This window comes from Dromiciops gliroides, chromosome 4 (genome assembly GCF_019393635.1).
Source record: "Dromiciops gliroides isolate mDroGli1 chromosome 4, mDroGli1.pri, whole genome shotgun sequence".
Lineage (NCBI taxonomy): Eukaryota > Metazoa > Chordata > Mammalia > Microbiotheria > Microbiotheriidae > Dromiciops > Dromiciops gliroides.
The window spans coordinates 159,394,546-159,409,401 of record NC_057864.1 but is presented as its reverse complement, the minus strand read 5'-3'; the positions used below and the strand labels follow the sequence as shown (position 1 = coordinate 159,409,401).

At 41.5% G+C, this 14,856-nt stretch overlaps 1 pseudogene; it reads left to right on the top strand.

Moving 5' to 3' along the window:
- The first annotated feature begins 2 nt into the window (after positions 1-2).
- LOC122754753 lies at positions 3-14,048 on the top strand (annotated as a pseudogene).
- Positions 14,049-14,856: the final 808 nt, after the last annotated feature.

Here is a 14,856-nt window from a genome sequence, read left to right as displayed (position 1 = left end):
GAATGCGCTTTACTCACAGCTACTTCCTGCAGTCATTCCCTTCTCTAAAAGTATTTTCATCAGGGTTCATTTTCAGAAAAACACTCAGTGTAGAAATGTCTTGGTTTATTGGCCAATTACATGAATTTAGATTTGTTAATTTTATTATCACCTAAACTGTATTTTAAAAAAACAACAACAATTAAAGGGTCAGCTAGGTGGCGCAGTTGATAGAGCACTGGCCCTGGAGTCAGGAGGGACCTGAGTTCAAATCTGGCCTCAGACACTTGACACTTACTAGCTGTGTGACCCTGGGCAAGTCACTTAACCCCAATTGCCTCACCAAAAACAAACAAACAAACAAAAAAACAATCCAAATAGTCTTAAATGTGTAAAATGCTATTTTTCTTTCTTAAAAGCATAAAGTTACATATAATTTTGAATTACTTACGTGTTCTTTTCTAGCCCTGTAAGGGAATTTATATTTTAAATACATTTAGAGGAATAAAATCAAGATCAAATTCGGAGATGAATTCTTTTCAGTGTGACAATTGCCCACACTCAATTGTTCTCATTTTTCTTTCCTTTTGCCACTGTTTTCTGGCTTCTCTACTACAATTTTTTGGTTCATCCCATTATTTCAGTTTTTACTGGAAACATGTCAGTGAGGTTAGCAGCACAGGTCCAGTCTTTGAATGGGGACCAGTCGGCTTTGCAGAGAAAATTCTGTTAGCCACAAACATTGCTCTCCCCCAGGTTCATAGTGTCTCAGGTGCGTGCCAGTAGTCACAGAAATGGCCTATAGGCCATCAGTTGCTTATATCATGAATTTGGTTGTTTATATCTACTTCTGAGAGGCCCTTAGGATGGTTTTGGATAGAGAGGTGGTGAATGCTAATCAACATAATGTATATGGATTGTTTATAGGTTTCAGTTATCAATACAGTCCCTGCCCTGTCGCCATCCCTCTTTTCCTCCTCCTTCCATCCTTCAATGAGAACAATCAAGGGCTAGCTATTTCATTGCCTGCTATGGAGTGTTTTGCTCTTCACCTCTTTCTTATGTTCTGGATCAATTTTAAAATATAGTACATACTTTACTTAAACTGTACTAATAAAATTAGCCAAGTTTTGGTCCCTTAAGTTTCCTTAATATAGGTACACTGTGTCTGCTGAGAGCAATTGAGAAATTCTTTGTTTCTTCCACTCTTCATTAGGTGAAGACCTTCAATGAAGCCTGCCTGCTGGTGTGGGAGCCAGCCCTAGAGCTCCTGCACTACCTGAAAAATACAAACTTTGCCAACCCTGCTATCCAATATGTCCTCTGCATCCTTCTGGCAGCTCTCCCTGAACGAAGGGACAAGGAAAATAGGAGATTGCTTTTGTGAGCTGGAATGGGTCTTGTGTCTAGTGTTTTCTTTGACAGAGGGTTCTTCAGATGGAGAAAAGGGCACAGGAAAAACTCTTACTCTTTGCCATGCAGTTCACTTCTGTGCAGAACAGGACTGGCTAATAATACATGATCCAAATGGTAAGTGTTTCAGATCTTCTTGGTCATCTCTCAGTCTTTCTGTTACCCTGTGGTTTTAATCTACTGAAGGGCACTAGGAGAAGGCTTCTTCAGGAAGGTAGCAGAAAAGTCTGAGCTTTTTCATCATGATTTCTCACTGAATAGAGGACAAACCAGGCTGTAAGGAGAGGGAAATGTGATGATAAATATTCCCTGGAGGCCTTCAAAATCATAAATTTGTCTCAACAAGCATTCCCTCTTCTGGTATTTAGTGCCTAGGAGGATGAATTACCAGCCCGTTGAGCTGCCTCTAGCCTTGTTCTCATGACATGTCTTTTTTGAGTATCCTTTGAGCTCCTCCCATGGGTGGTAAGTAAGGGGCATGTTTCTGTCAAGGTGAATGACATGACATCACTCCCTCACTAAATGGATACCACCCTTTGGACTTAATGGACCTACATTTGGATCATGTATCATAGAGCAAGAAGGAACCTTAGTTATTATCTAGTACAGTCCTCTCATTTTGTAGATGAGAAAACCGTTTAAAGCACTTGTCCAGGGCCATGCACCAGTAAGGGGTTTTGACCCCAGAAGTTCTCACTCAGAATCCAGTGTTCTTTAACCTTACAACATTCCCTTTATTTGCATTTACTTTAGGTCCTCATTCAATGCTGTCTTCACCAACATAGTCTGAGTTAGATAGTAAGCTTCCAAAAAAACAGGTATCATTATCTTTCAAGTGGCTTGGTATAGGGAATCATGCAAAGTAGCTCAGTCACTTTGTAAAGGTGACGATGAAGATAATGTTGCCTTCAAAGAGGAACCAAAGAAGTTAAGTCCTAATGGGAGAAGACTTGCCAGTATAGCTGAATCAGAAATTAAAGGGTTTTCCCAGAATGAAAGCAGCAGAGTCTAATTCTTTTCAGTGGGTCAGTAGCTCATTTTTGTCAGATCCTTACTTAACTTTCTTGTGACTTCTCCTAGAACACTGTTGGGTCAAAAATTGTCAAGATCTTCTGAATCTACCTACAAGAAAGAACATTATGATCAACTTCTGAAAGCCTCATCCTCACTAAAGAATTTAAAAACCTCAAATGAGTGATTCCTGAACCAGGTCACTACTTCTAGAAATTTAGTTTAGGAGAATTTCTTAAATCTCTCTTTTTCTGGGGGCAGCTAGGTAGTAAAAAATCTCTTTTTCCCACATGGAGCTTTCATATACAAACTTCCTCTGCCATCCTTGTCATCTCATAAGGAGAACCTATGAAGATAATAAAGCCACAATTTACGTTCCTTTTGTGTAGTGGGTTCACAACTGTTGTTTATGCCCACATTACAGACAAGAATTGTGTATAGAGTTGGCCAAGTAAATTTATTTAGTCAGTGACAAGAAAAGTCAAAGACTAATATGTAGCCCACACGCTACTGCACTCAAGTTCATTCTTAGCCTGAAGGACTTTTTTCTTTTTCAGATCAAAATCCAGCAGAAGTACATCTGGAACAAATGGGACAGCCTAAAGGAGGGTAGACCCCTTGAAGAAACAGTTGAGCAGGTGAACAAAGGGCATTCAGTTTCATTCTTGTTCCTTCTCATTATCAAAGAAAACCTTCACTAAGACTCCCTCTCTGTATCTCTGACAGGGCCTAACTCGAGTAAAAAATGCCAGCTACGCTGTTGGAATTGGAATGAAAGAGCTAAAGAGGCAAAGTTCTTCAGGTTCCTTTCTCCTTCTGGTGGCAGTGGATTGGTATCAATGCTCTCTGGGGAAGGACCACACTGAAAAAAGAAGACAAAAGCCTGGTAGAAAAATCTTGTTTCTCAATTCATTCATCCCAAAATGTTAACACCCTTCTAATCCCAGTGGCAGGGTCATGGTCTTGATATTTTATTTTTTTGGGTGAGGCAATTGGGGTTAAGTGACTTGCCCAGGGTCACACAGCTAGTAAGTGTTAAGTGTCTAAGGCTGGATTTGAACTCAGGTACTCCTGACTCCAGGGCCGGTGCGTTATCCACTGTGCCACCTAGCTGCCCCTTGATTTTTTGATGTACCTTCCTGCCCTAGTAATCTATGAATTACTGTTCAGTGCAAATAGTGAAGTTTGAAGCACCTCTATCTCTGGGAATGGCAAGCCCCTAATTACTTTACAGGGAATAGATTAGTCAAAGAAAGAAGGGATCAAGGGTCTCAACCCTGAAAACTGAAGAAAAATATTTTGAAGAGGACACAAAGGAAAGAACTGTCTTTTATAAGTGGATATGGGAGGGGCAGCTAGGTGGCGCAGTGGATAGAGCACCGGCCCTGGATTCCGGAGGACCTGAGTTCAAATCCAGCCTCAGACACTTAACACTTAATAGCTGTGTGACCTTGGGCAAGTCACTTAACCCTCATTGCCTTGTTAAATAAAATAAGTGGATAGGGGAGTCATCAAAGCTAGGAGGTGGTTTTAGTTTAATTCATTTAAGTATTTATTACACTCCTACAAGTATTTATTACAGCCAGATACTGTGCTTGGTAGTAGGTTTAGAGGGGAATTCTGTCCCTTATCAACAGGTCTACCAGATCTGGCTATTTTAAGTAGTCTAAAGCAGGACTTCTTAACCTTTTTTGTGTTATGAACCTCTATGGGCAGTCTGAAACCTCAATAGATGTCTTCATAGAACGAAAAAAAAAATAGATAGGATTACAAAAGAATCCAATTAGATTGAAAGAAGATCTAAGTTTTCCCATCCAAATTCATGGACCCCAGCCTAAGAACCCCTGGTTTAGAGAATGTGCAAAGAGAAAGTCTATATCATCCCTACTTGTTGGCTTCAGCGATCAAGTCCTGTTCCTGCCTTTCCCTTGGTCTTCTCCCCAACCCTAGAAATCCCATAGTCCCTCCAGAAGTCTAATGAGCTCAGAAATGCCCTGAGATTTGTTTTCAAGTCCAGCACAGTCACTATATGCCAGCCTTCTTAGAAAACTTGTTGTGAGGGGGAAAGGAGCAGAGTACAAATCTTCTTTTCTGTTATCAGTTAAATTATTCCAAATTATATCCATAACAAGTAAAAGATGGTCTGTCTTTTTTTTTTTTTTTTTTTGCCTGATCTGCAGGTTGCCCCAGAGGAGCTGACACTTGTTCATAATGTGAAGAAAATGGTGACCAATGATTGGGTGAGTGCAAGAGGAAGGAAGATGGTAACTAATCCATCCTAGGCAGCTACCTTACCACCCTTGTTTTAAAACAAAAAAGAAAAAAAACCTGTTTTAGATAGTCCATAGCCCCAATTAATAACATTAATCTAACTCTACTGTTATGATCAGGAAGTTCTTCTCATAGCAGAGACATGTAGGTGGCTTGGGTACCTCACTGAACCTACCTCAGCCTTGATTTTCTCATCTCTAAAATGAGAAGTTTAGATTTAAGGGTTGATGACTAGGATCTTGTAATATCAGACCTAAGCCTATTCAAACTCTAGATCAGAATCCAGGGCTTTGGATTCCTTTCTTCCATTCTGTTAAACAGGAGTGAGTGATGTGGTTGTTGGGCTGATATTGCTCAGATACCTTTCTTGTTCTCACTTGTTGCCCTGCTATCTCTACAGAGGACTCCAGTTCAGTGATTTGTACAAGATCAATAAATCAGGGGCCAAACAAGAACCTGGAGTTAATGCCCATTCCAGGGATGTATCCAGATGTGTCATTCCAGGGAGGTGTGGCCATCATCTGGTGATTATGGTGTGTTTTCTCCTTGGAGCCAAAACAGTTCATCTCTTTCCTTCTTTGTTTCAGCATGGAGGGGCTATTGTGGTGAGTCTGAGCCAAACTGGCTCTCTCTTCAAACCCAGAGCTGCCTATCTGCCCCAGGACTTGCTAGGAAAGGTAAATAAAAGTTACTTCTTCATTGTGGGTAAAATGCTTCATTGTCATAAAAGTGATCTCAAAGTTCCCTTCTTATGCTAAGGCCTGTGATGCTATGATCTAGTTGAGTAAACTCCTGATTCACCCATTCTGTCTCAAGCCCTAGTTCCCCTTTATTTTAAGCAAACTGTTGTTACTGTGTCAGCAGCAGTTAGTTTCATGAAGGAGTAAATTTTCATTTTCTCCTTGGTGTCATGTCATGTAGCTAACATTATGGTTTTTTGTGTTGTTTTTGTTATTTTTACCTCCAGGAAGGTTTTGACAACCTAGACCCCTTTGTTCCCGTCCAAGTTTACAATTACACACCAAAAGAGTTTGAAAGTTGTATTCAGTATTATTTGGAAAGCAGGTGGCTTCAACACAAAAAAGGTAATAAGCTAGTAATCTGCTTTCCAGGGCCTTGGCCTACAAAATTAACATACTGAGTCAGACCCCTGGCCTCTTGCTGCTACCCACATTACCTTAGTTTATCCTCTATCTCCCCCTCCTTGGCCCCTCATTCTCACTCTAATGGTTTTATTTAGATAATTGGGTGATGAAAAAGAGAGCGAGAGAAAGGAAACTAGAAAGCAAGTAGCCAGGCCATTGGGCAGTGTTTCTAGGATGCTCAGACCATTGCTGCTCTTTCAGGACCTGCTAGTGTGCGAAATCAGTCAAGTAGCATTTAGTAATTCAAAGTATTTTGTGCCAGGCACTGGAGATACAACAACCAGGAAGTAGTCCCTGCCCTTAAGAAGTTTTCATTAATGATAATAGCTACTATTTATATAGCACCATGATTTTTGCAAAGCACTGTACATATGTTATCTGGTTTGCTTACATTTTGTCAGAAGAAATATGTCCAAATAAAGTAAAAAATAAAGCATAAACAAAGTAATGTGAGGTAGTACTGAGCTCAGGGAAAGTTGGACATAGAGCCAGTTAAGCAGGGCTTTTAAGGGAGCTGGGAATCCAAGAATCAAAGGAAGAAGAGAGAACCCTCTAGGCATAGAAGACACTGATAACCAGAAAGGAGAGGTGGAGTGTCATATACAGGGAACAGCGAGTAGGCCAGTGTGTCTGCACTGTGAAGTGCATGCATTGGTTCTGTTTTGTGCGTGTTGAATATGATGCCCACAGGTTGTCCAGTTAGAAATGTCCAATAGACAACTGATGATGCAGGACTGAGCATAGGACTCTTGGGTTGAGCATATAGATCTGGCTCTTATCTGCCGAGTGGTGGTTATTGAGCTCTGCTGAGGTAAAAGGGTCACCATGTGAGATTGTAGACAAGAGAAGAGGTTCTAAAGACAGGGCCTTGTGGTACACCCACAGTGAGCTATTGTGACATGGATGGTGAATCAGTGAAGGAGATGGAGAAAAAACAATCAAACAGAAGGGAAGGAAAGCTAGAGAGAATTTCCAAGAAAAGAAGATAATCAGCATGTCAGATGCTCCAGAGAGATCTAGAAGGATATGAGGATTGGAAATAACTCATAGGATTTGGCAATTAGGAAATTATTAGTAACACCAAAAAGAGCCATTTAGGTTAATGAAGAGGTCAGAAGCCAGACTGCAAATGTCTGAGAAATATGTGACTGCCTCTTCCATCTTAGCAAAACTCAACCAATAAGTGTCTATATGTGTGTGTACATGTGTATATGTATACACAGTGAGAGGGGCAGGGAAGGAAATAAGAGAGAGATCCACCGTAGAGAGTGAGGCATTTGTTTTCAGACATGGCCAGTGGAGTTGTTTAAGTATACTTGCTAGAAGAGAGGCAGTGGAGAAGGAGAGGAATTGATGGAAATGATTTTTAAAAGAGCACCAGATTAAATTAGGGAACACTCTAGCAGTTGGGGAAAAAGAAAGGTTTCAGGTGGAAAGAAGTATTCTTCTCTTCAAAAAAGAAGAAGATTCTGTGAAGTGCAGGTGAGAAAGATGTGTGTTCTAGGCATTTTGGGCAGACAATGCAAAGCCATTGAAGACAGGGAGATTGGTGGGGTGGGGGGTATGGAGTATGTGTGTATAACAGAGAAAACTGGTTTGGCCAACTTGGTCTCTACAGTAGCAAGAAAGGAAATCATGTCCAAAGTGAAAGGGGAAGAGAGGAGTGTTAGGAAAACAGAATGGGACCGAGTTGGGAAGGGCTTTAAAAGCTAAACAGAGTTCCTATTTCATCCTGGATGAATTAAGGGCATGACTTGTTTTGATCTCAGCTTAAGGCAAATCACTTGGGTAGCTGTGTGGAAAATAGATTGGGCAAAGGAAGCAAGACCAATTTAGGAGGCCTTGTAATAATCTAGATTAGTGGTGATGAGAGTTCAAACTTGTGTGTTTGTTGTATTTGTAGAGATAAGACGTTAAGTGTGAGAGAGATTTTGGGCAGGATTTGGCAAGTGATTCCATGTAGGGAATGAGGAGAACACTCAGATTATGAACCTGGGAGAAAAGAAGAGTGGGTTTGGGGAAAGGTTAAATGTGGAGTTCTGTTTTGAATATGTTCAATTTGAGATATCTCTGCTGGATATACAGATCTGTGCATCATCTACATTGAGATGCTAATTAAACCCTTGGGAGTAGATTGGGTTATTTAGAGAACTGAAAAGGAGCAGTGAAATAGGTAGATGGGGTTAAAGCCCAGGGAGAGAAAGGGGATCAGCAGTAGAAAATGCATCTGAGAAGTGAAGAAGGATCAAAATGGAGAGATAGACTATCAGACTTGGTAATTAAGGAGATCACTGTTGATTATGGAGAGGATACTAGTTGAATAGTAAGGTCAGAAGCTGAATCAAGAAGTGAGTGATGGGGGCAGCTAGATGGTGCAGTGGATAAAGCACCAGCCCTGGATTCAGGAAGACCTTAGTGCAAATCCAGCCTCAGACACTTAACACTTACTAGCTATGTGACCCTGGGCAAGTCACTTAACCCCAAATGCCTCACCAAAAAAAAAGTGAGTAATAGGTGAGGAAGTACAGGAGTGAGGGTAGACAGCTTTTTCTAGGAGTTTGATTAAGAAAAGAGAAACTTAGGTCAATAGCTTGAATGGATGGTAAGGTCCAGTGAAGGTTTTTAAAGATAGGGGTGACTTGGGAATGTAGAGGAACCAGTAGAGAGGGGAAGATGGAACGTTCAAATGAGGATGTTTGATGGAATCATCTGCTAGAAAAGAGAGGAAGAAACTGAATGGAATCAAGAGCATATGTTGAAGTTGGCATTAGCCAGGAAAAGGTCTGGCTGCCTCATTATCAGAGAACGGTAAGGGATAGAAAGTAGAGAATGAAGAGGAAGCTCATAGTGAATGGCTTCAAATTTCTTAGTCAAGTAAGAAGTAAGGTCCATAGCTAAAAGATTGTGGGAGTAGAGGGCTTGAGAAGCAAAGATTTGGAATGACTTCTATAGGGAGCAAAATGGAAATCAGTTAAGGAGGAATAAAATGATGGCTTTGCTACAATAGGCAGTCCCAGTGTAATAACATAATAGTGTACCTAGTCATCAGTTGTGCAACTTCCTCCAGCATCCCAGGAATAGGAGGGCGAAAGGAGTTGGGAGTTATCCAAGGATGGAGTTCAGCAAGAGATACCAATAACAAGACAAGGGAGCAAAGCATCATAGAGTTGTAATTATAAAATTGAAGTTGGGGAGAGAGGAAAATGTAGAACCAGTGTAATGCCCTAAGGATGTACTAAGGGGTAGAGAAATCAGAGGTCAAAGTGGGGGCAAAGAATGAGTTTATAGGATAGTGGGACATAAGGAAAGAAGGAATGATAGATAGGAAGTTACACTCAGATTAAGGAAGATCATAATTTTTCGTGAAAGAAGTAGAGCATCTATCAGGAATGGTGAAAAGCAGGATGTAGGTCACGTTCCAGGGTTTGGCTGAAGTGGAATGAAGGAGTAGCTGATGGGATTTAATGAAAATGAGGATCTGCAGAGAAGATGGTGAGCCAAGTGCTGAACTCCAGGAGAAAGGAGAGCAAATGGCCTGGAGGCCTGCATGCAATAAGGGAAATTTTTGATTTAGTAGATGGAAAAGGAGAAGAAGTTGAGCAACAACCTTCTACTTATCCAGGCAAACTTTGTACACACTGGTACAGACGCTTAATCATCTCTACACCTTGTCTTCTAAACAGATTGCCCTAAGTATCATCTTTACTCCTTCTCTGCTGCCTACAGATATACTCATGTCTGTCAACCAGTTCAGCTCTACACTGTCCTACTCTCTGAAATCCCTAGTCTTTTTTTAATTCATAAAAGTATTTTATTATTTTCCAGTTACAAATAGAAAGAGTTCTCAACATTTGTTTTTATAAGATTTCTAGTTTCAAATTTTGCTTCCCTCCCCAAGACAGCAAGCAATGTAATATAGGTTATATATGCATTAGTCATACTATGAAAGAAGAATCAGCAAAAAGGGAAAACCTCAAAAAAGAAAAACAAAAAGCATAGAAATAGTATGGTTCAATCTGCATCTAGATTCCATAGTTCTTTTTTTTTCTGGATTTGGAGAGCATTTTCCATCATAAGTCCTTTAGAACTATCTTGGACCACTGTATTGCTGAGAAGAGTCAAGTCTATCACAGTTGATCAACACACAGTGTTGTTGATATATGTATAATGTTCTGCTTATCTCACTCAGGATCAGTTTGTGTAAGTTCTTCCAGTTTCTCTGAAATTTGCTTGCTCATCATTTCTTACAGCACAATAGTATTCCGTTACATTCATATACCACAACTTGTTCAGCCATTCCCCAATTGATGGGCGTCCCCTCAATTTCCAATTCCTTGCCATCACAAAAAGAGCAGCTATAAATATTTTTGTACATGTTGGTCCTTTTGACCTTTTTATGATCTCTTTGGGTAAAAGACCTAGTAATGGTATTTCTGGGTCAAAGGGTATGCACAGCTTTATAGCCCTTTGGGCATAATTCCAAATTGCTCTCCAGAATGGTTGGATCAGTTCACAGCTCCACCAACAATGCAAGTGTTCCGGTTTTTCTAGAGCTTCTCCAGCATTTCTTATTTTCCTTTTTTGTCATATTAGCCAATCTGATAGGTGTCAGGTGGTACCTCAGAGTTGTTTTAATTTGCATCTCTCTAATCAATAGTGATTTAGAGCATTTTTTCATATGGGAATAGATAGCTTTGATTTCTTTATCTGAAAACTGCCTGTTCATATCCTTTGACCATTTCTCAATTGGGGAACAACTTGGGAATCCCTAGTTTTCTTAGCATATGACAGTTATACCCAGTCAAGCTTCAGCCTTCTATCACTCCCACCATTCATCTCTTTCTCACCCAATCACACAACCATTCTAGCCACTTCCACTACAAATTTATGTTCTATAACCTCAATTGGGCCTTCATGCCTGCGAGGCAGTCCGAATATATCTCCTTTATCAACTCCCTATCCCACTCTCTACAGTGGCTCTTCCCAACCTTTTTATTCTTCCTCAAACCTCCCGCGCTTTCCTCTTGTCTCAGCTGAGAAACCTGCCTGATTTTTTTTTTTTCCTGGATTTGGAGATCCTCTTCCATCACGAGTTCCCTGGAACTCTTCTGTGCCATTGCATTGGTGAGAAGAATATAGTCCATCACAGTAGATCAACACTCAATGTAGATGTTACTGTGTACAATGTTCTTCTAGTTCTGCTCATCTCACTCATCATCAAGAGAAACCTGCCTGATTTTATAGAAAAAATTGAGGCCATTTACTGTGTACTCCCTCTTTTCCCCTCTTCCTTATCTATCACTCAGATACCTTCTGCCACTTTCTCCTCCACTCCTGCCTCACATGATTAAGGGGCCTTACTCCTTACCAAGGCTAAAACTTCTACTTCTTCAAGCCATCCCATCTCCTCCAAATAGACTTTCCCCTCTGCCATCCCCACTCTTTTTCTTCTTCTTTCTTTTTTTTTTTTTTTGGATCTTTTTGCGGGGCCAATGGGAGTTAAATGACTTGCCCAGGGTCACACAGCTAGTAAGTGTCAAGTGTCTGAGGCTCGATTTGAACTCAGGTATTCCTGAATACAGGGCCGGTGCTTTATCCACTGCGCCACCTAGCTGCCCCCTTCACTTATTTTCAATCTTTCCCTGTCTACTGGCTCATTTCCTACTGCCTACAAACATGCCCGTGCCTCCCCATCCTGGAAAAATCCTCATTTGATCCTTCCAACCCTGCTAACTACTGTCTTCTATCTCTTCTGCCCTCTGGAGCTAAACTCCTCAAACAGGCCATCTACAAGAGGTGCCTCTACTTCCTCTCCTTAGCCCCATACAGTCTGGTTTCTGAACTTATCATTCCACCAAAACTGCTCTTTCCAAGTTACTAAAGATCCCTTTGTTGCCAGATCCAAGTGGCTTTTTCTCCATCCTCATTCTCCTTGACCTCTGCAGCCTCTGACACTATTGATCACTCTCTCCTCCTTGATCTTTGGGACACTATTCTCTCCTGGTTTTCCTGCTACCTATCTGACCATTCCTTCTCTGCCTCCTTTGTTAGATCCTCCTCCAGATCACACCCTAGAACTGGAGGTTAGGTGGAAGTAACCCTCAGGGTTCTATCCTGGGCTCTCTTCTCTTCTCCCTTTATACCGCTTGACTTGCTCATCTCTTCAGCTCCCATGGTCCTAATTACCATCTCTGTGCTGACAGCTTTCAGACAGTAGACATCATAAACTCAATAAGTTCTATTTTGGATATATTATCTTTCCCTCTAGACCTTACCTCCCTCCTAGCTTCCCTATTGCCATAGAGGGCAGCACCCTCCTCCCAGCCCCTCAGGCTCACAACCTAGGAGTCATCCCGGATTCCTCACTATCTCTCACCTCCCACATCCATTTCTGTTGCCAAGGCCTGTTGATTTCACCTTTCAACATCTCTGGGATATGCCCACTTCTCTCCTCTGATACTGCCACCACTCTAGTGCAAGCCCCCATCACCTCACACCTGGATTAGTATAATAGCCTGCTGGTGGGTCTGCCTACCTCACATTTCTCAGAATTCCAATCCATCCTCCATTCAGTCACTAAAGTGATTGTCCTGGTTATATCACCCCACCCCCACTCAATAAACTCTAGCGGCTCCCTGTTTCCTCCAGGAGCAAATACAAAATGTTCTGTTGGACATTCAGAGCCCTAAAGAACCTATCCCTCTCCTACCTTTCCAGTCTTCTTAAACCTCATTCCCTGACATGTATTTTTCTTTTTCTTTTTTTTTTTTTTTGTGAGGCAATTGGGGTTAAGTGACTTGCCCAGGGTCACACAGCTAGTAAGTGTTAAGTGTCTGAGGCCGGATTTGAACTCAGGTCTACCTGACTCCAGGGCCAGAGTCCACTGTGCCACCTAGCTGCCCCGCTGACATGTACTTTTCAATCCAATGACATTTCTCTCTGTCTGTCCCCCATACCTGGAACACTTCCTCCATTCTTAGCTACTGAGCTCCCTTGCTTTTAAGTCCCACCTAAAACCCCACCTTCTTCCCTAATCCCTCTTAATTCCCTAAATCTTTGAGCCTTCCCTCACTTAAATACTTCCTATTCATCCTATCTATGGTATGCTTTGTATAAACTCCTTGAAGGCAGGTACTGTCTTTTACAACATTTTTTGTAAGCCCTTGGCTTGGCAAAGTCTGTGCTTACTGAAAGCTTGACTGACCTCCTGGAAATGGCAACGGAGCAAAATTAATATTCCAGCCCCCCTCTAGAACCTGTGCGCCAGGGTCTAAATGAAGGGATGACCAGGGGTGCAGTGTCATCTGGGGAAAAACAAATTTCAGTGAGGTTGAGTCAGTGAGAAGAGTATGAGAAAGAGGTCCAGCATGTGGGAAGCTTGTCCAGTGTGGAATAGGGATCCTAGAGACTTTAGTGGGAATGGGTATAGTTTGGGAGAATGGGTAGGCTTGTGGGAAAATTTGCTCTTAGGTGGTTGATGATTAAGTAATGTAGGAAGTCATCAGGTAACAAGTAGCAGTGGGTGACAGATGTACAATACTCATGCTCTTACAAGCTGCAAAGGGCAGATTACCTGCCTTTCACCTTTTGCCTGTCTCCTTTTTAGCTCACACAGAAGAAGGCAAAAGGGAGTTGCTTTTCCTTAGTAACTCAAATCCCTGGCAGCTGGAATGTCTCTGTGCTTATCTCTAAATCATGCCATCTCCATCAGGCCTGGTGCTTGATCACAAGTTGGTCTGAACCAGCATGGAAAGTCTTCCTTCTGAGGCAGCCAAGTTCCTCTGTCTGGACGGATCCCAGGGCTTAGAGTCCACAGTAGGCCTGGAGCTCAGGGAAGGATCTTCCAAGGGTGGCCAGGCTTCCTATTGAAGTGACTGAAGCAGCTGAAGATTCCGTCCCTGGTCTTGTCATTTGTGTCAGAATCTGAACATTGGACATTGTTCTCAGAAGCAGAATTCTAGGATCCTTCCTTCTTTTAAAAAAAAAAAAGGTAAAAAGATAAAATGCTTTTCTTAGAAGAATGTCATTGGGTTTATGAGGAGCACTAGCCAAGAGATAGTCTTCATGGTGAGTCTGTATTGTTGTCTGCATGTTGTCCTCTGTTAAACAGAATTCCTGGATGATTGTGTTTTCTATTCACAATTTCGTGCAGGGGGTGGAAATAACATCTACTCCTTTTCCCCTACCCCTCCTACCCTCACATAAACTCACAGCCATTTTCTCATTTAACTTCTGCTGTTATTTTCTCTGACTAGGATTATATGACTTGAATTTCTTTAATATCTGATTTGAATGGTTCCTCCATAGAGGAAGAAAGCTAAAAAGGCAGTAAACAGTTCTTCTTCCTCTTGACCATAAATGGGTTGAAAGAGTAACCACAGAATCTGGTGATTTGATATTGGGTTCAGGGGATTCTGGGGAATCCCTAGTCCTCTTAGTTTATGCCAGTTATACCCAGTCAAGCCTCACCCTTGGATCATTCACACCTTTCATCCCTTTCTCACCCACTCAAGTGTTTCTGCACAAAGGTAGAGAACATCATGTTACCATTCTGACTGTTTCCACTACAAATTTATGTTACATACCCTCAACTGGGTCCTCACACACACTAGGCAGTCCTACTATATCCTTCTCAAGGCAGTGGAGGAGACTCAAATCTATGAGGGTGCCTTAGATTATTTTTAGATGCTCAGAGAATGGCTTGAACAAGTTGTGTGTGGATATAATAAAATATTACTGCACCAAAAGAAATTGGAAAAGATGATTTCAGAGAATCCTAGTAAATATTTAGTGACAGTGAAGTAAACAGAAGCAGAATAGTTGGGGGGGGGGTGTAATTTTTTTGGCCAGCAATGGGGGGGGGTTAAATGACTTGCCCAGGGTCACATAGCTAATAAGTATCAAGTGCCTAAGGTCAGATTTGAACTCAGGTCCATTCTACCACCTGGCTGCCCCCAACATTTTTTTTTAATGCACACACCATCAAGTAGTTCAGAAGGAATCCTAAGCAGGCCAGTTTTGAAGGGAATATGTTTTT